Source organism: Bufo bufo, chromosome 5 (assembly GCF_905171765.1).
Source record: "Bufo bufo chromosome 5, aBufBuf1.1, whole genome shotgun sequence".
Classification (NCBI taxonomy): domain Eukaryota; kingdom Metazoa; phylum Chordata; class Amphibia; order Anura; family Bufonidae; genus Bufo; species Bufo bufo.
Window position 1 is genome coordinate 150205854 of NC_053393.1, and position 22173 is coordinate 150228026.

The 22173-nt window shown below is 40.1% G+C and overlaps 1 long non-coding RNA gene across 1 annotated transcript; it reads left to right on the top strand.

Moving 5' to 3' along the window:
• The first annotated feature begins 1456 nt into the window (after positions 1-1456).
• On the top strand, positions 1457-20859 carry LOC121001857. The gene is made up of 3 exons (XR_005779161.1): positions 1457-1468; positions 14542-14661; positions 20849-20859. It is a non-coding gene; the product is annotated as an uncharacterized LOC121001857 (long non-coding RNA).
• The last annotated feature ends 1314 nt before the right edge of the window (positions 20860-22173 follow it).

Consider the following 22173-nt stretch of genomic DNA (forward strand, 5'->3'; position numbering starts at 1 on the left):
AGCAGGGGTCCAGCTATCAGTGACTGTTGGACCCCTGCCACTGATTGGGCGGCACAGCTCCTGCACCCACCCGATCACCATGCAGTACATGTACATATCTGGGCTTTAAGTCACATCCAGATCTGACGTACATGTACGTCATAGGGCATTAAGGGGTTAAGTGGGAGATGTATCTAATGTAATGATGTACGGGGCCTTTTACTGGAATACAGAATGATGATTGCAGTTTATGTATATACTGTACACACACACATATATATATATATATATATATATACAGTGGATATAAAAAGTCTACACACCCCTGTTAAAATGTCATGTTTCTGTGCTGTAAAAAAAATGAGACAAAGATAAATCATTTCATAACTATTTCCACCTTTAGGGCTTGTTCACACGACCATTTGAAGCCCGTGCCCATATTGCGGACCGCATTTGCGCATCCGCAATACACGGGTCCCGTCCCTTGGCCATTCCACATCACGGATGCAGACCCATTCATTTCAATGGGTCCGCAAATCCAGAGATGTGGAACGGTGCAGAAAAGAACCACTGAACGGAACACTACGGAAGCACTAAGGAGTGCTTTCTGAGGTTCCGTTCCGTGCTTCCGCACTGCAAAAAGATAGAGCTTGCTCTATCTTTTTGCGGAATGGAGGGATGGCGGATCCATTCAAGTGAATGTCCACAGCACGAGCACGTGCTTCACACGGTCGTGTGAACGAGCCCTTAATGTGACCTATAAACTGTACCACTCAATTGAAAAACAAACTGAAATATTTTAGGTGGAGGGAAGAAAACAAAAAAACTAAAATAATGTGGTTGCATAAGTGTGCACACCCTCTTATAACTGGGGATGTAGCTGTGTTCAGAATTAAGCAATCACATTCAAAATCATGTTTAATAAGAGTCAGCATACACCTGCCATCATTTAAAGTGCCTCTGATTGACCCCAAATAAAGTTCAACTGTTCTAGTTGGTCTTTCCTGTTCTTAGTCGCATCCCACCGCAAAAGCCATTATTCACAGAGAGCTTCCAAAGCATCAGAGGGATCTCATTGTTAAAAGGTATCAGTCAGGAGAAGGGTACAAAAGAATTTCCAAGGCATTAGATATACCATGGAACACAGTGAAGACAGTCATCATCAAGTGGAGAAAATATGGCACAACAGTGACATAACCAAGAACTGGACGTCCCTCCAAAATTGATGAAAAGATGAGAAGAAAACTGGTCTGCGAGGCCTACAGCAACATTAAAGGAGCTGCAGTAATATCTGGCAAGTACTGGCTGTGTGGTACATGTGACAACAATCTCCCGTATTCTTCATATGTCTGGGCTATGGGGTAGAGTGGCAAGATGAACGCCTTTTCATACGAAGAAAAACATCCAAGCCAGGCTATATTTTGCAAAAACACATCTGAAGGCTCCCAACAGCATGTGGGAAAAGGTGTTATGGTCTGATGAAACCAAGGTTGAACTTTTTGGCCATAATTTCAAAAGATATGTTTGGCGCAAAAACAACACTGCACATCACCAAAAGAACACCATACCCACAGTGAAGCATGGTGGTGGCAGCATCTTGCTTTGGGGCTGTTTTTCTTCAGCTGGAACTGGGGCCTTAGTTAAATTAGAGGGAATTATGAAGAGTTCCAAATAGCATTCAATATTGACACAAAACCTTCAGGCTTCTGCTAGAAAGCTGAAAATCAAGAAGAACTTCATCTTTCAGCATGACAACGACCCAAAGCATACATCCAAATTGACAAAGGAATGGCTAAAGAAGATAAAAGTTTTGGAATGGCCCAAGCAGAGCCCAGACCTGAATCCGATGGAAAATCTGTGGGGTGAGATGCCCTCGCAATCTGACAGATTTGGATTGTTTTTGCAAAGAAGAGTGGGCAAATCTTGGCAAGTCAAAATGTGCCATGCTGATAGACTCATACCCAAAAAGACTGAGTACTGTAATAAAATCAAAAGGTGCTTCAACAAAGTATTAGTTTAAGGGTGTGAACCCTTATGCAACCATATTATTTTATTTTTAATTTTTTTCTTCCCTCTACCTAAAATATTTAAGTTTGCTTTTCAATTGAGTTGTGTACAGTTTATATGTCACATTAAAGGTGGAAAAAGTACTGAAATGATTTATCTTTGTCTCATTTTTTTACAGCACAGAAACCTGACATTTTAACAGGGGTGTGTAGACTTTTTATATCCACTGTATATATTTGTGTTTGTGAAATGCACGAAATCAGCCGGTTATATTATACATCTGTACCTCGCTGTGTATATATATATATAAATACACTCATGGCGAGGTAAAGATGTATAATGTAACCTTCTGATTTGCTACGTGTCACACCATGTAATAAGTAATTATTTGTAAAGGGGTGAAATACTTATTTTCATAACTGCATATATACATTACAGAGTGTTGGTTAGAGATAGAAAAGTAATGTAAGCATTGTACCTGGGCATATTCTGTCACGGATCTCTCTGAACCGCTCCGAGTTCCTACTCTCCATTTCTTTAATATGGCCATCCTAGGGTGCCTGCCATTAACCACTTCCCATCCGGGCCATTTGCCCCCTTCCTGACCAGGCCAAATTTTGCAAAACTGACATATCTCACTTTATGTGGTAATAACTTTGGAACACCTTTATTTATCCAAGTCATTCAGAGATTGTTTTCTCGTGACACATTGTACTTCATGATAGTCATAAATTTGAGTCAAAATATTTCACCTTTATTTATGAAAAAATCCCAAATTTACCCAAAAATTTGAAAAATTCGCAATTTTCTAAATTTCAATTTCTCTGCTTTCAAAACAGAAAGTGATACCTCATAAAATAGTTATTATTTAACATTTCCCATATGTCTACTTTATGTTGGCATCATTTTGGAAATGTCATTTTATTTTTTTAGGACGTTAGAAGGCTTAGAAGTTTAGAAGCAATTCTTCAAATTTGTAAGAAAATTGCCAAAACCCACTTTATAAGGACCAGTTCAGGTCTGAAGTCACTTTGTGGGGCCTACATAGTGGATACCCCCATAAATGACCCCATTGTAGAAAGTACACCCCTCAAGGTATTCAAAACCGATTTTACAAACTTTGTTAACCCTTTAGGCGTTCCACAAGAATTAAAGGAAAATGGAGATCAAATTTTTAAATTTCACTTTTTTGGCAGATTTTCCATTTTAATCAATTTTTTTCTTTAACACATCGATGGTTAACAGCCAAACAAAACTCAATATTTATTACCCAGATTCTGCGGTTTACAGAAACACCCCACATGTGGTCGTAAACTGCTGTATGGGCACACGGCAGGGCGCAGAAGGAAAGGAACTCCACATGGTTTTTAGATGCCATGTCCCATTTGAAGCCCCCTGATGCACCCTTACAGTAGAAACTCCCAAGAAGTGACCCCATTTTGGAAACTAGGGGATAAGGTGCCAGTTTTATTAGTACTATTTTTGGGTACATATGATTTTTTGATCATTCATTATAACACTTTATGGGGCAAGGTGACCAAAAAATTGGTTGTTTTAGCACAGTTTCTATTTATTTATTTTTACAGCGTTCACCTGAGGGGTTCAGTCAAGTGACATTTTTATAGAGCAGATTGTTACGGACGTGGCGATACCTAATATGTATACTTTTTCTCATTTATTAAAGTTTTACACAATAATAGCATTTTTGAAACCAAAAAATTATGTTTTAATGTGTCCATGTTCTGAGAGCTATAGTTTTTTTATTTTTTGAGAGATTTTCTTATGTAGGGGCTCATTTTTTGCGGGATGAGGTGACGGTTTTATTGGTACTATTTTGTGGGACATACGCGTTTTTGATCACTTGGTGTTGCACCTTTTGTGATGCAAGGTGACAAAAATTGCTTGTTTTGACACCGTTTTTTTTATTTTTTTTTTACGGTGTTCACCCGAGGGGTTAGGTCATGTGATATTTTTATAGAGCTGGTTTTTACGGACGCGGCAATACCTAATATGTATACTTTTCTTTATTTGTTTCACTTTAACACAATAATAGCATTTTTGAAACCAAAAAAATGATGTTTTAGTGTCTCCATGTTCTAAGAGCTATAGTTTTTTTATTTTTTGAGAGATTTTCTTATGTAGGGGCTCATTTTTTGCGGGATGAGGTGACGGTTTTATTGGTACCATTTTGTGGGACATACGCATTTTTGATCACTTGGTGTTGCACCTTTTGTGATGCAAGGTGACAAAAATTGCTTGTTTTGACACAGTTTTTTTTATTTATTTTTTACGGTGTTCACCCGAGGGGTTAGGTCATGTGATATTTTTATAGAGCTGGTTTTTACGGACGCGGCAATACTAAATATGTCTATTTTATTTTATTTTTTCTATTTTTTTATTTTTTTTTTATTCCTTACTTGGGATTTTTTTTTTTTTACATGTGAACCTTTTTTTTATTTTATTTTTTCAACACTTTATTTTATTTTTATTTTATTTTACACTTTTCGTCCCCCATAAGGTCATACAAGACCTCTGGGGGACATTTACTTCACTTTTTTTTTTTTTTTTCACTGTTGATTTCTCCTGTAACTGGGGCTGACATAGTAGCCCCAGTTACAGTGGAAATGCACCCCTATAGAGGCTGTACAGCAGCAATCCTGCGCTGTACAGCCTCACAGCAGGGCTGATCGAGGTCTCTGAGAGACCTCACACAGCCCCTGCACTCTCCGGTACCGGCGGTCACATGACCGCCGGGCCGGAACAGGAAGCGCACAGCGCTTCCTGCTCTGCAGACACAGCGCTCGGTGAGCGCTGTGTCTGCAGCGATCGTGAAGGCAGGGACACCTGGGCACTGTTCCTGCCTTATCTCTGGGTTGCCCTGCTGTCACTGACAGCGGGCAACCCGATCAGCAGCTGCACGATTAGCGTGCAGCTGCTATTTCTGACAGGACGTTTTAAAACGCGCTGTCAGAAATAGACGTCCACCCATAGGACGTTTATATCCTATGGGCGGACGTGAGGCGGTTAAACTTCCTTAAGAGCTCGAAATGGATCTCCCTCACAATCCTCTGCTTCTCAGCCTGGACCTGGGTCCTGTCATATCCCCGCTCCAACGTGCGCTGCAGGATAAAGATGCAAGCATAAAATCCCAATTTTTTTTAATGCAAGTATTGAAAATAATGTCCTCAGCAAAACATCAAAAAGCATTTAAGTCTTTGAAGGGGAAATAATAGATTTAATGTTACCGTTATAAGATCAGATTGTATTGTGATTGTATGTGTGTGGGGTCTGAGCAATCTGATATTGACCAGCTGAGGAGAGATGTACCTGTCCTGTCTAGTGAAGTGACGGTACGGTATGGGGTGTAAAGCTGATTCACCTCCCCTTGGTGCACCCTGGGCAACTCTAAATGAACTAGCAAATACTGGCGGTAAGACAAAGAAAGCTTCTCCAGAGTCCTGACCAACAGGACACAAACTCTAATCTATAGACTGTGTTTGTGTGTGTGTGTGTGTGAGGGGGGGGGGTATAGTGTGTGGCAGGAAAATACATGTGCAATGTGCATGTGAGAGATATTTCTATGCTGTCCATACGTATATTCTCCAGACATAGTGCTGTGATGTCACAACAATACTTAGTGCACTAATCAGTAATATCTACTTAGACCTTACAAAAATGTGAAGTTGTATGTATATCATAAGTGATGATTTTCGCAATCGCTAATATTTTATAACACTTTATCTGCATATAAAGCGATTGTTCTGACATGCATGTGAAATGTAATCAAATACACTGCTGTAATGTCAAATTACTAACAGTGATCAGGAGTTCTTCCTCACTGTCGTGAAAATTGCTGCCAACCATGTTTTCCAATCTCCTCAAACTTTGGGTAGTTTGAAAACAGTTGCTAAACTAGGCCACGACCCTTTTGCCTTTTGCGCATGCACAGTAAGGGAATTTTATATTGAGATTTTTGCATTGATAAAAATAGTGAACGAAGACAGCGAATTTGCGATTATATGACAAATATTTGCCCTAATATTCGTGAAATATCGCAAATTCGAATATAAAAACTTTTTTTAACTTTTATTATTTTTTTTTTTTGTCCCACTCAGGGACAGGGGTCTGATCCCTGTTTCAATGCAGCACAATACATCTGTATTTTACTGCATTGACTATCAGTGAATTACACAGTGTAATACACTGATAGTTTGCCTATGAGACCCAGTCTGGGGTCTGGGCCTCACAGGCCTCCATACATGCCAGGCCCCAAGGCTTTGGAATGGCTTGGGGCTGCCATGGCAACCATTGGGTCCCCGCCACCGCATAAGGGGTTAATCCACTGGCATCTGCATTATCACCGATGCTGGTTGATGCAGCAGGGATCCAGCTGTCAGTAACAGCCAGATCCGTGTTGCTGATTGCCGGACTGCACATGGGGGGGGGGGGGAAGGAGAGCAGGACGAGAATGCTCGTACTGGGGCGCAAATTACCGACCATTTAGGGTACTCATCCTGGGTCCTTAAGGTGTTAATAGAACAGGTTCTTCTTGGCGCTAACATCGACCTGTAAGGCTTCAAAGTACTAACAAATACATACAAGGCCGTCCATAACCTGTCCCCTCCCTACATCTCTGAGCTACTTTCCCGATACATCCCCACACGCACTCTCCGATCCTCACAAGACCTCCTTCTCTCCTCTCCTCTTATCGCCTCTTCCCACAATCGACTCCAAGATTTCTCCCGTGCATCCCCCATACTCTGGAACTCGCTACCCCAACATATCAGACTCTCACCTACATTGGAATCCTTCAAAAGAAACCTGAAAACCCACCTCTTCAGACAAGCCTACAACCAGTGACCCTGCTGCCTCTATACCGCCATGACCAACTTTACCCTCACCTACTGTGTCCTTCTCCCATACCATGTAGATTGTAAGCCCTCACGGGCAGGGCCCTCTCTCCTTCTGTACCAGTTTGTAACTTGTCTTGTTTATGATTAGTGCAATTGTTTGTATTATGTATGTGCACTGCTTATCATATGTACAGCGCTATGGAATGAATGGCGCTTTAATAATAAATAATAATAATAATAAGGCTGAGTTCATACTTGAGTTATTTGGTCAGTTTTGGTCCCGTGACTGTCCTAATAAGTGAAGTGTGCAGTGTTTCTAAGAGCGACGCCTGTCATCTGCATGTCATACGGACTTACAGTATTATTTCACTACCACAGCAGACTCCCTATGCGTGTTACTGCAAGGCACAGTGTTCTACACCACTATAAAGGCTCTCTGCAGCCAGGAAACAGACGTTTTTTAACACGATTCGCGTTGAATAAATTCGGATCAAACCAATTTTTTTCAGAACCGGCTGACTCTAATTATCAACTATACAATGTGCTAGACAAATAAGCCATTCTCCAGTATAGTTAAGAAATATTATTTTTCAAATCCGTTACATTTTAATTTGCAATATTGGTACATTTTTTATGGTAGTTGTTGTATATTCTGTTAAGAAAGGCATTTTATGTCTTGCTCGTGAATGATCACAGAATTTCATACTATTATCTAAAAATGTATTTGTATTGCATTGTATACAAAATAGATATTTATCTATGAAGATAAGAATCATGATGCATATTTTGTTACATGTTTGTTTGGTCTCAATGTCAGCATGTCATAAAGCCCAAGAGTGACACTGACAACTAACAGACTTACAATCAAACATGATGAGAATGTCAAGAAATCGCCAAGGTACTTCTGTAGTCAAAAAGAGTGTCCTTGTCACCTTTTCAAAGGAAAGACCAATTGTCTGTGTAGCCTTCAAACATTAAATGATGTTATGCCCTTTAGCCAGTTGCCTAGGACAATAATACCAGTATATAATGAGTTGCTATGTAAGAAGTTGAGAAAATGAAATGCTTTACCTTTACAAAGAAACCTCCAGTGTCTGGCAGCTCATAGCAAGCATTTTTATGCATCTGTAAATGAATGCTTTGGTCTAGAAATGTGTTATCTTCTATCATTTTTATTCGTGCACAAACAATATAATATATTTTTTTTTAATTTTGCTAATAAGAAAATGTGGTATTTTCTAACAATATACCTTCAGCCAGAGTTAGACTTGCCAACCAGTTTAAGGCTAGTTTCACACTAGCACTAAATTGTTCTAGCGGGCTGTTATGCCTGGACAAAAAACACTGCTTGTGGAGCTATTTTTCTGTCTGAGTCTCAGCCGTAATGCCAGAAAGAGGCCTGATCTTCTCCAGGTCCCATTATAGTCAATTATATTGGTTTCTGGCTATACTGGATGCAATGAACTCTGGCGGGCTGCTCCTCAGAACAGCCTGCCAAAACATTTTAGCACTAAAATGAAACCAACCTAACAGAGGATCCTCTTAACTGTCTGCACTTTTACACAGTAATGAACCCATAGGATCAACAGAAGACAACCTCATTTGGAGATAATGTTGGTGCAAGGCGTTTTAATGCGTTTTGCACGCGAGTGATAAAAAACTGAATGTTGATACCCCGAACTGAACCCGGAAAATTTTCACTGAAGTCCGGGTTTGGGTTCGTTGTTCTGCAGATTTTATTATTTCTCATTATAACATGGTTATAATGGAAAATAATGGAATTCTTTATTACAGAATGCTAAGTAAAATGTCAATTAAGGGTTAAAAAATAATTAAAAAAATTACTTACCTCATCCACTTGATCGTGCAGCCATTATCGTCTTCTTTCTTCTTCTTGCAGGACCTGCAAAAGGACCTGCACTGACGTCATCGCGCTCACCATGTGGTGAGCGCGGTGACGTCAGCGCAATCCTGCTGAATGAAGATACTGCCATTTCAGGAAAAACTTATTTGTTACCACGAAGCGCCAGGAAATTCGACTTCAATCTGAATCAAATTTTTCTTGAAATTTGGATCGAATTCCACATCATTAACTTTGATTCCCTCAGCACTAATTATTGCAGTGTACACAATAATATAGTCAAGACTGCATGGATTTTTATGGTTAATTTTGTAGGTATGGCAGGAATTATAAAGGGTGAATTTATCACAGTGCATACATTTAAACTAGTGTTGAGTGAATTAAAGTGAAACAAATTGACTTCAATCTGAATTTCAGGAAACATTTTATTTGCTATGAAGCCAAATTTCCTCACGCTTCGTGGCAAAGAATACATTTTTCATGAAATGGTGGTAAAAAAGCAAACAAACATACTCCCCTCATCCATTTGCTCGCGGAGAGACCGTTACACCATCTCAAGAAACTGTGCAAAATCAGCACACTGGCCGGGCAACGTGACTTCATCACTGATGATGATAAAAGGCCTCAATGTTACTGTCAGATGCCACAATCAGCGATAAACGCGGCATCTGAGGGTTTCAATGATAGGGGCGGCGCAATCATCGTTCCCCATCATCAAGTCCGCTACATACAATTGAATGTGATTCGTGACTATGATTAAGTAATTTGTCACAAATCAAATTTCTTTGTGAAATTCAGTGAAGCAGGCGAAAATTTTTTCTCACTTCGCTCATCTCTAATTTAAACCTTTTGCTAAGGCTACATAAAAAATTGCTTTTATGCGTCTATGCAGATAACCAATATTGTGGTTTCCAAAAGGCAGTCAGTAGACCACCCCAGTATATATCATCTAATATATACATCAGATTTATGCACATTTATGACATTTTATTAAGACCACCGTGCTTTCAATATTATTAGAAAAGGTTATCCAATTCTAAAAATGCACCCCACAATGCCCGGGCCCCTCCTATAGATCATATTTACCACACTCCCCGGCACCCGCGCAACTCCAAATCTCAGCACGACCACTGTTGTATCTCCCCGATGCGCAGATCAAAACGTCATCTGTGATGCTATGGGGGCTATTCACTGTTGCGTCCTACTATTGCCTGCAGCCCCCATTACCGAAAGTTTGGATCCGCACGACAGTGATATACAACAGTGGCCGTGCAGGGATCCGGGGTGACCGGGGAGCAGGGTACGTATGATCTATAGGAGGGGCCGGGGCATTGTGGGGGGCATTTTTAGAATTGGATAATGCTTTTAAGCAATACACTTCTGCAATTATCACTTGCAAAAAAAGAATGTAAGCAATAGATAATAAAAAATATAAAAAATGCTTCTCAGTGTATGTTTTCAGGAGCACATTGTGTTGAACACATTTAGATCTCATCACCATTGTTCCTTCAGAAATTAACTTTGATTTAGTAGTATTGCTGGTCAGTGAAAGCTGAAATAGTTTAAAACTGATCCATCGGCTCCAGTTAAGGATTGTTGCACATTTACAGTACAATTCCATATCTGCTTTAGCCTTAAAAAGGACATAGAATTGAATCCTTTTGTATATCAAAAGCTATTAACATTTTGGACTTTCGACATTTTGTAAAGGTTCAACTTTTAATAAATGTATAGTCCAGGAACTTCTATAAAGACAGAGGTAAGTGTAAAACTCAAATCATAGCTAAGACATAGTAAAATGCTCTACTTTACAAGCAGATCTTATTTTATTTTACATGGACAAATGTAAGGTTATTCTGCTAATATGAAAATCTTGTTAGCATCATCAAGGACTTATTTTATGATTTTGACTTACATTAGTGTAAATTAAAGTCATAAATAGAAGTAGATAATCTTGGGACTAATGTCTGTACTTCTGTTATAATGCAACCAAAAAGGAATATGATAAAAGTCTTCACCAAAAAACTTAAGATATACATAGAAATAGATATATTTATTTATTATGTATGATATATTAATCCCTTCAACCACAGGCCTGTTTTCACCTTTCTGCCCAGGCCATTTTTTGCAAATCTGACATGTGTCACTTTATGTGATAATAGCTTTGGAACACTTTTACTTCTCCAAGCCATTCTGAGATTGTTTTCTCATGACACATTGTACTTCATGATAGTCATAATCTTGAGTCAATATATTTCACCTTTAATTGTGAAAAAAATCCCAAATTTACCAAAAATGTAGAAAAATTCCCAAATTTTCAAATTTCTATTTCTCTACTTTTATGATAGTGATACCTCATATAATAGTTATTACTTTACATTTCCCATATGTCTATTTCATGTTTGGATCATTTTGAAAATGACATTTTAGAAGGCTTAGAAGTTTGGAAGCAAATCTTGAAATTTTGGGGAAAATCCACTTTTTAAGGACCAGTTCAGGTCTGAAGTCACTTTGTGAGGCTTACATAATAGAAACCACCCAAAAATGACCCTATTTTAGAAACTACGCCCCTCAAGGTATAAAAAAAACTGATTTTTACAAACTTTGTTAACCCTTTAGGTGTTCCACAAGAATAAATGGAAAATGGAGAGGAAATTTCAGAATTTCCCTTTTTTGGCAGATTTTACATTTTAATATTTTTTTTCCAGTAGAAAAGTAAGGTTTAACAGCCAAATAAAACTCAATATTTAGTACCCTGATTCTGCGGTTTACAGAAACACCCCACATGTGATCGTAAACTGCTGTATGGGCACACGGCAGGGCGCAGTAGGAAAGGAACGCTATGTGGTTTTTGGAAGGCAGATTTTGCTGAACTGGTTTTTAGATGCCATGTCCCATTTGAAGCCCATGTCCCATTTGAAGCTATTTTTTATAGAGCAGGTTGTTACAGACGCAATGATATCAAATATGTCTACTTTCTATTATGTTTGTTTCAGTTTTACATAATAAAGCATTTTTGAAAAGAACAATTTGGTTTTTGAATCTCCATTTTCTTAACGCCCTATTTTTTTTATTTTTCTGCTGATCGTCTTGTGCAGGGGCTCGATTTTGCAGGAAGATTTTAAGTTTTTATTGGTACCATTTTTGGGTAAATATAATTTTTTGATCATTCATTATTACACTTTATGGGGCAAGGGGACCAAAAAATTGGTTGTTTTGGCGCAGTTTTTATTTATTAATTTTTTACAGTGTTTACCTGAGGGATTAGGTCATGTGACATTTTTATAGAGCAGATCGTTACAGACGTGGCAATACCTAATTTGTCTGCTTTTCATTATTTATTTAAGTTTTACACAATAATAGCATTTTTGAAACCAAAATAATGATATTTTAGTATATCCATAGTCTGAGAGCCATAGCTTTTTTTTGTTTTTGACCAAATGTCTTAGGAAAGGACTCTTTTTTTGCAGGATGAGGTGACGGTATTTGGGGGGTATATGACTTTTTGATCACTTGGTGTTGCAAATTTTGTGATGTAAGGTGACAAAAATGTCTTCTTTTTTTTTACACCGTTTTTATTTTAATTTTTTACGGTGTTCATCTGTGGGGTTAGGTCAAGTTATATTTTTATAGAGCTGGTTGTTTACGGATGTGGCGGTACCGAATATGTATACTTTTATTTATTTATTTATTTAACTTTAACACAATAATAGCAGTTTTGAAGCAAAAAATAATCATATTTTAGTGTCTCCATTGTCTAAGAGTCATAGCTTTTTTATTTTTTGACAGATTATCTTAGGTAGGGCCTAATTTTTTGCGGGATGAGGTGTCGGTCTGATTGGTACTATTTTGGGGGGCATACACCTTTTTGAACACTTGCTATTGCAGTTTTTGTGATGTAATGTGACAAAAATGCCATTTTTTACACAGTGTTATTTTTTTTAATTTACGGTGTTCAACTGAGGGGTTAGATCATGTGATATTTTTATAGAGGTGGTTGTTACGGACGTGGCGATACCTAATATGTATATTTTTTTAATGTATTTCACTTTAGCACAATAATAGCAGTTTTGAAACAAAAAAAATTATGTTTTAGTGTCTCCATGTTCTGAGAGCTATAGTTTTTATATTTTTTGGGCGATTATCTTAGGTAGGGGCTCATTTTTTGCGGGATGAGGTGACAGTTTTATTGATACCATTTTGTGGGACATACGCCTTTTTGATCGCTTGGTGTTGCACTTTTTGTTATGTAAGATGACAAAAATTGCTTTTTTTACAACGTTCTTACTTAGCCGGTCATTACGGACGTGGTGATACCTAATATGTGTGATTTTTTTCAGTTTTTTATTATAAAATAAGGGGAAAGGGGCTTTTCTTTTTTCTTTTTTTACTTTATTAATTTTATTACTTTATTAATTTTATTAAAAACACTTTTTTCAACTTTTTTTTCTCTACTTTATTTCTGATGTTCACTTTTGGGGGTCTAATCCCCTCTGCAATGCATTACAATACATCTGTATTGTAATGCATTCCCTGTTAGTGTATGACACGGAGTCATACATTAACAGGTTGCCTAGGAGATCCAGCCTGAGGCACCCATAGAAGGCAGGCCTTGGGCAGCCTCTGCACGACATCGGGCTGCCTTGTCATGCATCGGGTCCCCGATGCGCTCACTTACTCGACACAAAACCCTTCTATGTCGCAGTCAGCGCGGACTGCGGCATAGAAGGGGTTAATCCGCCGGCATCAGCTTTTACAGTGATGCCGGCGGATACAATAGGGGCCTGGCTACCAGGGACTGCCGGGCCCCTGCAGTGATCGCGCGCGCACCGATATGGTATCCGCGCGATCACCATGACGTACTATTATGTCAAATTGCGGGAACGCAGTGGTTCCCATAACATAGTAGTACGTCATGGATCGGGAAGGGGTTCAATTGTATACATTATATCATGGTTTGTTGTCAAATTTTTGTTAATTCAAATGGGTTTTCCAACTTCAGATCATTATTTTAGTTTACCCCCACCAAGTGGGAACACTTGAAGACACGTCACCTCTGCAGATGATTACTGGCTGCAATATTTGCAAGTGACCCTCATCTGTGCCAGAAGTTTACAATCAGGGACTGAAGTGCAGTTAAGACACTGGACACAAAAAAAATTCATTTAGTGACTATTTACTTCATCATGAAGCACATTTCTTTTTATGTAGTGGGTACAATGACGTGGAACAGTGATGCCATATTCAAAGCTGATCGCGGCATCTGAGATTAACATTTAGGGCTTTCAGGGATTAATATGGTAAAAAGAACAAATAAAAAATACTCACCTTCCATTTGATTGAATAGAGGCCATTGCAGGCATCTTGATTGAAGACACTGCACGAAATCTCGCACGATAACGTCATCACTCCGGCCCAGATTTTGCATGGTATCTTTGGCGGCCTCTTTGCATGCAAATGGCTGAGGTGAGTATAATTTTTTTTTTGTTTTTACTGCCATTTCAGTAAAATTGAGTTGTTACCATGAAGTGTGAGTAAGTTTGGCTTCATGACGAATCAAATTTTTCCTGCAATTCGGATAAAAGTCCACTTCAGATACTTCAATTCGCTCAACACTACCCAGGCTGCCAGAACCGAATGCCAAGGAGCATGTAAGTATGCTCTTGCCTCAGCAGGTCCTGCTGGGTGGGGTGATATATAAATAATGATCTGAAGTTCAACAGTCACTTTAATTCACTTTAAAATATAGTAAGAGTGCAATTAACCACAATAGAGCACTGGTGAATTGTTTAGGAGATGCACCAGATTCTCCGGCTCACAGACAAGCCAAAAAACATTCAGGGGGTCATTTACTATCCAGAAATACACCTATATTAGGCGAATTTCTAGCACAGATTGCGGTGAAAAGGTTATTTGTGCCACAATCTCTGACTTTTCCCCGCTCACGGCAGGTCTAAAAAAGTGGGCGTGGTGTGGGTGGGGAAGAGGGAGGGCAGGCTCGTCTCAATGATCATTTTCTGTTTTAGGTGAAGAAATTGGTCTAAATGTAAGCCGGCAAAGACATTTAGAGGCATTGCTGATCAAAGCATCTAACAGAGTCCTACACTTAGACTGGCACCGGATATGCCGAAGTTATGGAGAGGCCGACGCCTGTTCATAACTTCGAAGAATCCACTGCCAGCTCTAGGGGTTATTAAGACCGGTGTCTAAAATGGCGGTCTTAAGAAATTACCCCCTCATTTTAATTTCTGCATTATTTCAACAATCTCTCTCTTTCTCTATCACTTTTTCTTTCTCTTTTTTTCTCACTCTCTATGTCTCTTTCTCTCTCCTCTGGAAAAATTCTCCTGAATCAACTCTCATGTTATTTAGATTTCCAACAAATCAGAATTGTTTGAAATTCGAAATAATTGATTTGCTCATCTCTAGCACTGTTGCTGTCCTGCAGCTTATCACTTGCAGTATGCTGAGGATAAGAAGCTGCTGCTGTGGACTGGTCCACATGTCTGAATGAATTGGTTGATGATGATGAAGTAGATGCAGAGAAGAAAGAAAAGATGTCCACCTGGGCACTGCTTTTTTGCAAAGGAAAAAACAACTGGAGTCACCAAAGTCCTTTCCCTCATATCAATTCAGCTACACCAACTCTGATAATTAACAGCTTCATGTCACCCATGCTTTCCTGTCCCATTAAAAGTGGTCCCTCTACAACTCCCAAGAAGATGGGAATTCTGTAGCCCCAGCTCCCACAGCTACCACATTACTGGTTTCTTAGCAATGAGGCACTAGCCTGGCGTGTTTTCTTCCTCACTCAAATTTTACTGTTCATCACCTAGAAGTAAAATCTTTTGTGTCTTATTTCGGAGGGAAAAAAAAATTGTATTCAGCGTTAAGCGCAGCACTTATATGCGGTCAAATCTTTTGTGAATTATTTTGGTGGAAAAAAAATTTCATTCAGCGTTCAGTGCTGCAGTTATATGAGGTAAAATCTTTTGGGACTTATCTCGGTGGGAAAAAAAATTGTATTCAGTGTTAAGCGCTGCACTTACAGTGGGATGCGAAAGTTTGGGTAACCTTGCTAATCATCATGATTTTCCTGTATAAATCGTTGGTTGTTACAATAAAAAATGTCAGTTAAATATATCATATAGGAGACACACACAGTGATATTTGAGAAGTGAAATGAAGTTTATTGGATTTACAGAAAGTGTGCTATAATTGTTTAAACAAAATTAGGCAGGTGCATAAATTTGGGCACTGTTGTCATTTTATTGATTCCAAAACCTTTAGAACTAATTATTGGAACTCAAATTGGCTTGGTAAGCTCAGTGACCCCTGACCTACATATACAGGTGAATCCAATTATGAGAAAGAGTATTTAAGGGGGTCAATTGTAAGTTTCCCTCCTCTTTTAATTTTCTCTGAAGAGTAGCAACATGGGGGTCTCAAAACAACTCTCAAATGACCTGAAGACAAAGATTGTTCACCATCATGGTTTAGGGGAAGGATACAGAAAGCTGTCTCAGAGATTTCAGCTGTCTGTTTCCACAGTTAGGAACATATTGAGGAAATGGAAGACCACAGGCTCAGTTCAAATTAAGGCTCGAAGTGGCAGACCAAGAAAAATCTCAGATAGAGAGAAGCGACGAATGGTGAGAACAGTCAGAGTCAACTCACAGACCAGCAACAAAGACCTACAACATCATCTTGCTGCAGATGGAGTCACTGTGCATCGTTCAACCATTCGGCGCACTTTACACAAGGAGATGCTGTATGCGAGAGTGATGCAGAGGAAGCCTTTTCTCCGCCCACAGCACAAAAAGTGCCGCTTAAGTTGGGCTAAAGCACATTTGGACAAGCCAGCTTCATTTTGGAATAAGGTGCTGTGGACTGATGAAACTAAAATTGAGTTTTTTGGCAATAACAAAGGGCGTTATGCATGGAGGAAAAAGAACACAGCATTCCAAGAAAAACACCTGCTACCTACAGTAAAATATGGTGGTGGTTCCATCATGCTGTGGGGCTGTGTGGCCAGTGCAGAGACTGGGAATCTTGTCAAAGTTGAGGGACGCATGGATTCCACTCAGTATCAGCAGATTCTGGAGACCAATGTCCAGGAATCAGTGACAAAGCTGAAGCTGCGCCGGGGCTGGATCTTTCAACAAGACAACGACCCTAAACACTGCTCAAAATCCACTAAGGCATTTATGCAGAGGAACAAGTACAGCGTTCTGGAATGGCCATCTCAGTCCCCAGACCTGAATATAATTGAAAATCTGTGGTGTGACTTAAAGAGAGCTGTCCATGCTCGGAAGCCATCAAACCTGAATGAACTAAAGATGTTTTGTAAAGAGGAATGGTCCAAAATACCTTCAACCAGAATCCAGACTCTCATTGGAACCTACAGGAAGCGTTTAGAGGCTGTAATTTCTGCAAAAGGAGGATCTACTAAATATTGATTTCATTTCTTTTTTGTGGTGTCCAAATTTATGCACCTGCCTAATTTTGTTTAAACAATTATAGCACACTTTCTGAAAATCCAATACACTTCATTTCACTTCTCAAATATCACTGTGTGTGTCTCCTATATGATATATTTAACTGACATTTTTTATCGTAACAACCAACGATTTATACAGGAAAATCATGACGTTTAACAAGGTTGCCCAAACTTTCGCATCCCACTGTATATGGGGTCAAATCTTTTGTGAATTATTTTGGTGGAAAAACTAATTTCATTGAGCGTTTCACACTGCAGTTATATGTGGTAAAAATCTTTTGTGAATTATTTTGGTGTAAAAACTAATTTCATTCAGCGTTCAGCACTGCAGTTATATGTGGTAAAATCTTTGGTGAATTATTTTGGTGGAAAAACATATGTCCACATCCTCCATTAACTTCCTCCTCTCTTCATTCTCATCCTTAACACACACACTGACTTTACACCCCCCCCCAGCTATATATATATATACAGTGGCGGAAATAATTATTTGACCCCTCACTGATTTTGTAAGTTTGTCCAATGACAAAGAAATGAAAAGTCTCAGAACAGTATCATTTCAATGGTAGGTTTATTGTAACAGTGGCAGATAGCACATCAAAAGGAAAATCGAAAAAATAACTTTAAATAAAAGATAGCAACTGATTTGCATTTCATTGAGTGAAATAAGTATTTGAACCCTCTAACAAAAAAAGACTTAATACTTGGTGGAAAAACCCTTGTTTGCAAGCACAGAGGTCAAACGTTTCTTGTAATTGATGACCAAGTTTGCGCACATTTTAGGAGGAATGTTGGTCCACTCCTCTTTGCAGATCATCTCTAAATCCCTAAGGTTTCGAGGCTGTCTCTGTGCAACTCTGAGCTTGAGCTCCCTCCATAGGTTTTCGATTGGATTAAGGTCCGGAGACTGACTAGGCCACTCCATGACCTTAATGTGCTTCTTCTTGAGCCACTCCTTTGTTGCCTTTGCTGTATGTTTTGGGTCATTGTCGTGCTGGAACACCCATCCACGACCCATTTTCAGTTTCCTGGCAGAGGGAAGGAGGTTGTCGCTCAGGATTTCACGATACATGGCTCCGTCCATTTTCCCGTTTATGCGAATAAGTTGTCCTGTGCCCTTAGCAGAAAAACACCCCCAAAGCAAAATGTTTCCACCCCCATGCTTGACGGTGGGGACGGTGTTTTGGGGGTCATAGGCAGCATTTTTCTTCCTCCAAACACAGCGAGTTGAGTTAATGCCAAAGAGCTCTATTTTGGTCTCATCAGACCACAGCACCTTCTCCCAGTCACTCTCTGAATCATTCAGGTGTTCATTGGCAAACTTCAGACGGGCCTGCACATGTGCCTTCCTGAGCAGGGGGACCTTGCGAGCCCTGCAGGATTTTAATCCATTGCGGTGTAATGTGTTTCCAATGGTTTTCTTGGTGACTGTGGTCCCTGCTAATTTGAGGTCATTAACTAACTCCTCCCGTGTAGTTCTAGGATGCTTTTTCACCTTTCTCAGAACCATTGACACCCCACGAGGTGAGATCTTGCGTGGAGCCCCAGAGCGAGGTCGATTGATGGTCATTTTGTGCTCCTTCCATTTTCGAACAATCGCACCAACAGTTGTCACCTTCTCTCCCAGCTTCTTGCTAATGGTTTTGTAGCCCATTCCAGCCTTGTGCAGGTCTACAATTTTGTCTCTGACATCCTTGGACAGCTCTTTGGTCTTTCCCATGTTGGAGAGTTTGGAGTCTGCTTGATTGATTGATTCTGTGGACAGGTGTCTTTTATACAGGTGACTAGTTAAGACAGGTGTCCTTAATGAGGGTGACTAATTGAGTAGAAGTGTCTAACCACTCTGTGGGAGCCAGAACTCTTAATGGTTGGTAGGGGTTCAAATACTTATTTCACTCAATGAAATGCAAATCAGTTGCTATCTTTTATTTAAAGTTATTTTTTCGATTTTCCTTTTGATGTGCTATCTGCCACTGTTACAATAAACCTACCATTGAAATGATACTGTTCTGAGACTTTTCATTTCTTTGTCATTGGACAAACTTACAAAATCAGTGAGGGGTCAAATAATTATTTCCGCCACTGTATATATATATATAAGTGGTGCCAGCACCACCTAGGGGCAAATAAAGGTAAATGACACTGCCAGCCCGTTAATGGGAATTACAGCATGATACCACAATACATTTGATATGACATTTAGCAAGAGTTTAAAGGGTTTCTGTCACCTGAAAGATGGGTATTAAGCTGTCTGACATTAGCGATGTGCTAATGTCAGCTGAACATAACTATATTAGTGACATCTCACTGCCTGAAGCATTTATTGAGAAACACAAACTTTTATAATATGCTAATTAGCCGCTAGGAGCAGGGGGGGGGGGGCGTTGCACCTGCTCCTAGAGACTCTGTTTGCCCATCTCTTTTCACACCCTTCTTCTCTTGATTGATAGGGCCAGGGCAGCGCTGCTCTCCTCCCAATGGCCGTGTCTACTAAGAAAATCGAATTATAAAAGTTAATTTTTCTCAATAAAGGGTTCAGGAAGTGAAATGGCACTAATATAGTTAGCACATCGCTAATGTCAGCCAGCTTAATACCCATTTTTCAGGTGACAGAAACCCTTTAAAGTGCCCACATATAACAAATAGTGGGACACTGCATCAAGTTGAATCAGGCATGCATCAGCCAGGATTTCCACACACCAATGCCTCAGACTAGATCATCCATGGTGCCTCACCAACAATTTGACAAAAGAGACCGGTTTCTTCTGGCTACCTGTCTCAGCTACTATTCTGATACTGTTACCCACCTGATGCCACACATCTGATGCCAAGCGCTCCTTCTTTTACACACCATCTTCAGCGGTTACTGGTATTACCACCCACCTCCACAGTATGTCACCTTGCCACTCTGTAGCCTCCTGATGCTGTCACCACTGACAGACTCTGTCATTCTGCCGCTTTGCGGTCTCCGCATGCTGCTGCTACCTCCAGACTCTGTCATTGTGCCACTCTGTGGTCTCCTTCTGATGCTGCTGCTGCCACCTCCAGACTGTCATTTTGCCAATCTGTGGCCTCCTCCTGATACTGCTGTTGCCGCTGCTGCCACCTCCAGATTCGGTCATTGTGCCACTCTGTGGCCTACTCATGCTACTGCCACCTCCACGATTTGTCATTGTACCTCTCTGTGGCCTCCTCCTGATGCTGCTGCTGCTAATGCCACCTCCAGTCATTGTACTGCTCTGTGGTCTTCTTATGCTGCTGCCATCTCCAGACTCTGTCATTGTGCCACTCTGTGGTCTCCTCATGCTGCTGCCACCTCCAGACTCGTTCATTCTGCCACTTGGTGGCCTCCTCATACTGCAGCCTCCTCCAGACCCTGTCATTGTGCCACTCGGTGGCTTCCTTATACTGCTTCCAACTCCAGACCTTGTCATTGGGCCACTCTGTGGTCTCCTCATGCTGCGTTCACCTCACCACTATGTCATAGGTCCTCTCTGTGGACTTCTCATGTTGTTCCCACCCTCCTTAATTCATGACTGGTCCACTATTTTGGCTTTCGGCCTGGCTGACATCATCATTTATTTGATGTAAAGAAAAAGTAAAAAAGGAGTTGACTGGACGAATTATCAGGTGGGAGGAATTCAGGAGAGAGGAGGGGAAAGGGAATATGAGGCACCAGGGGAGTAACACTTAGAAATTGTGCTATGAGATGGAAGCAGTATATGTGATATAAAGGTGCGGCAGCTCCCCAAACCAAAAAAAAAAAAGTCCTTGCACACTTGTGAACTGTTTTACAAATTTAGATGCAAGAGTTGGCTGAGTTTTTCAGGGGTGTCCTGAAGGTACCAAGGGGCCGCCACAGAACCAGTAAAATGAGAAATGGTGGATACAGGGTATAGCTACAGTGGGATGCGAAAGTTTGGGCAACCTTGTTAATCGTCAAGATTTTCTTGTATAAATCGTTGGTTGTTACGATAAAAAATGTCAGTTGAATATATCATATAGGAGACACACACAGTGATATTTGAGCAGTGAAATGAAGTTTTTTTGGATTTACAGAAAGTGTGCTATAATTGTTTAAACAAAATTAGGCAGGTGCATAAATTTGGGCACTGTTGTCATTTTATTGATTCCAAAACCTTTAGAACTAATTATTGGAACTCAAATTGGCTTGGTAAGCTCAGTGACCCCTGACCTACATACACAGGTGAATCCAATTATGAGAAAGAGTATTTAAGGGGGTCAATTGTAAGTTTCCCTCCTCTTTAAATTTTCTCTGAAGAGTAGCAACATGGGTCTCAAAACAACTCCCAAATGACCTGAAGACAAAGATTGTTCACCATCATGGTTTAGGGGAAGGATACAGAAAGCTGTCTCAGAGATTTCAGCTGTCTGTTTCCACAGTTAGGAACATATTGAGGAAATGGAAGACCACAGGCTCAGTTCAAGTTAAGGCTCGAAGTGGTAGACCAAGAAAAATCTCGGATAGACAGAAGCGATGAATGGTGAGAACAGTCAGAGTCAACCCACAGACCAGCACCAAAGACCTACAACATCATCTTGCTGCAGATGGAGTCACTGTGCATCGTTCAACCATTCGGCGCACTTTACACAAGGAGAGGCTGTATGCGAGAGTGATGCAGAGGAAGCCTTGTGGCGAAACTTCTTGCCCCAGGATTATGGGCCCTCTCATCAGCCAGGCCTCATTTGTTCACAAAGGACTTGAACTAACTTGAACTCCTGGTCTAATTCGTGCCATTTTGGGATGTTAAATGTCTGTGTATTGAAAAGGGTTGTGACATTGTATGTTTAAATTGTGATTTCTGTTCTGTTGTCCCCACATGTGTATTGGTGATTTCCCTTTGTCTTGAGAGATAATTGGATTACTCCTCGGGTGTCTCCAGGGCAGAGAGAAGGAAACCATGATGCATTGTGGGGATGTATTGTCTCTGTGTATCCTGCAGTGCTGCATA